Source organism: Papilio polytes, unplaced genomic scaffold (genome assembly GCF_000836215.1).
Source record: "Papilio polytes unplaced genomic scaffold, Ppol_1.0 DF822289.1, whole genome shotgun sequence".
NCBI classification, from domain to species: Eukaryota; Metazoa; Arthropoda; class Insecta; order Lepidoptera; family Papilionidae; genus Papilio; species Papilio polytes.
Window position 1 is genome coordinate 3,590,637 of NW_013526915.1, and position 3,435 is coordinate 3,594,071.

The following is a 3,435-nucleotide window of genomic DNA, read 5'->3' on the forward strand; positions in this document are numbered from 1 at the left end:
ATATCGACATTATATAAAACAACTAAAAACTAAAAAAAAAGTACACAAAATCAAATGTAAGCGCCAAAGCTAAATGGCTATGAGTACGGATTCCTGATCAATCGTGAGTTCAAATTCCGACATTTCAGTATTGTTGTAAACCATCCTCAAACAAGCTTACAGCTTAAATATAACGTTACAAGTAATATAAATAAATTTGCCAATATTTTGAACACAGAAACAAACAAATAAAAAACGTTCAAAACCGACATTTTAAAAATAATCTTTACGTAACAAGAGAGTGCACTTAATTGATTTGTAAGTCATGAATCATCATAGAATAACCTAAAAGTTGGATACAGTCGTAATGTCCGGTACAAAAGCTTGGCTTGGCAGTGGGCAGTGGGCAGTGGGCAATGGAGCCATTAAGCGCTAAGTGCTCCGCGGTCACCTACGTCGAAGTCTTTTACTTTCACTGCCTTGCAAAGTGGAATAACAATGAAATTTCTATAATCTATCTCTAAATGAGAGTTGAAGTAGAACGTAATTTGTTAATTGTTACACATTTGCATAATGTTAGAAAATATTTATTTCTTATAAATCCGTACACATCACTCGTAATTGAGATGGGAAGACTGAAATTACGAATTTCCATTTGCAGAAATTTTTTACCTTCCTCGGTCCATTAATACATCTACTCATTATTTTATATAGCTATGTATGTAAGTTGTTTATAATGTGCTTAAAAAAAAGAAAATTCTATCAAAATGAAGACATGGATTTTCGTCAATCAACGACATTAAATGTCAACGAAAGTAAACTTGTAGCATAATAAGATATTATGTAAAAATCAGTCCCCACTTATAGCGTCAAGTGCGCGGGCACACCTTTGAATAAACAATCGCACAACTGTTGTGCGATTGTCGATTGTTTTGCATCCAATTCAACTGTTTAGTTTCACAACTAAAATCGAGTAGTGCGCACCTCCATATACGTAACAACAACAAAGCGAGACTAAACAGTTGTGCGATAGTGTAGTCAAAGTTGTGCGCGCGCTCTAAAGCAGATGTTTTATAAATCCGAATAATTACTTTTCACTAAATTCGGTATACAATCATAAATATCTATGAATCTTGTAAAATGTTGTCCTTCTTAATAATTATTAACATTTCAAACAAAGTTCAAATTGAGGTGGCAGGATGGAGGTCCCAAAATTTTCAAAATCATCGTATTAATGCTTTCTTTTCTACTTTTGCAACTTTTACGTTGTCAATATATTATTATACATTTCGTGTTATTTACGAATGTTAATCAAATTAAGTAAAACAGTGAACTAAAACGTTTGAATCGCGCTCTGTGTAAACCAACAATATTGTGACTAACAGCAGCTTGCCGGAATCACCTCTATTACTAATTTATCGGCAACATTAAGCGAGCGCTTTCGCCTTCATTTTAACTCAATAAATGATTTTCGACTTTGAATTGAATTAAATAACTTTATGGGTATTTTCTAAAAACCGGTTCTCAAACAGTATTTTGAAAAATCGATTTCGTAACTATAACACTATATAGTATTTAAATCAAAGCTTACCTTTTATTTGTGTTATTTTGTTTTAACTCTCATAAAATTATTTTTATTATTGATTTTTTTAAAATTAGGACTTGTGTAAAATAATTTATGCTCTTATTTATATTGTATATTTTATTTTTACAGTTTGATAAGATACTATCTAACAGAAACAAAGTAATAAATCATTCTACTACGCCTTTTACACTCTTCAAAAATTCGTTGATTTTAAATTTTCATGTTTATACACTAAGGATGCCATCTGTCGACAGATAAAGTAACGTCCTTTTGTCGTAGCCACTTCAAGTCTAGTTAGATTTTCTAATGAACGACAATAGATGTCGTTATTACTAATCAGACAAACAAAAACTAATTTGTTTTTGATTGCTTGGAATAACACTAATGCCATCTGTCGGCAAGTAGAGTAACTTAATTTGACTTAAATGGTTTCCCTTGTTAGAATTTATAATTAGCGTCAATAGATGTCGTTATTACTAATCCGAAAACCAAAATATGATTTTGTTTTTGATTGTTTAGAAAAATACTAACGCCATCTTTCGTCAGGTAGAGTAACTTCAATTAACTTTTAACCGTTTCGTCGTCAGAATTTGTAATGAGCGTCAATAGATTTCGTTATTACTAATCAGACAACCAAAAATTGAATTACATTCGTTTGCTTGGAAAAATCACTAGTGCCATCAGTTAACTGGTAGAGTAACATTGTTGGCTTACTACCGCCTCGTTTTATTAAAATTTCTAATGCACGACAATAGATGTCACTAATATTAATTAGACAGCCAAAATCTATTTTTTGATTGCTTAGAAATATCACTATTGTCATCTGTCGGCAGATAAACTTCATTTAGTTTATGTATAAGCGCTTCAAGCTTTAAGTCTTGTTAGAATTTCTTATGAACGAAAATAGATGTCGTCATTACTAACCAGTTATACAAAATTTTATTTGTTTTAGATTGTTTACTTAACTTTATATTAATGCACTTACTTTACTTATTAGCTAATTTATCGGATTTGTGAACTCTTGTTTTCTATTTTCGTTTTAATTAATTAAATTAGCTGTTGTGTATACTTATATAAATAAATGAAATAAAACTGAAAAATATTTCTTTAATGTTATTAATAATTATTCTATAGATGTTTGGTTATCTTTAACAAAGATACCCAAATTGTAGAGTGAATACAGGCTTCTTTAAGTGCGTTTCTCAGAAAAAGAAATACCATCATATAAAATTTTAAAAGAAAGTCCAAAAAGATTTTTAATTCAATTCTTTTTCCTTTTAAAAGGTTCATTTAAAAGTGGTTGGAACAAATTGTTGCTTAAACTGTCGACATTACAGTGAAATGAAAGCCGCGAAACAACAGAGGCCGCTGAGAGCAAACCCGTGTCCGACGCCGCGGTACTAACCAGCGGGGAGTGGATACGCGTTAGGTCACAGAGGGCGCTTGTATTGCTTTGTGCAGCCTAGCCTAAGTACACACTAACTTGGTATAAATAAATCTAAGTATGCAAATAATAAATCCTACCATTTCTTAACCGATTTTCAAGAAGGAAGATCTAAAATCGTCTGTATGTTTTTGGTCGTTAATTGAATTCTTTTTATTTTTTCATTTAGTTTGCCGACATCAGATACTCTTTTTTATTGCAGACATCTACAAGTATACGTTTCTACCGCTCTATTAACCTGAAAATTCCAATTTAAAAATTTTGAAATAGCAACTATCAAACTGAGAAATAAAACTTTACAGTATGAGTGAATGTATTTTACGTACAACGTTAAAGCAACAAAAGACTATTAGCTTTTATTTTCGTTGTTTAAGTAAAGTGCACTCCGCTTTAGTACGAGTGTCGGTGCCCACTGCCCAGTGACCCG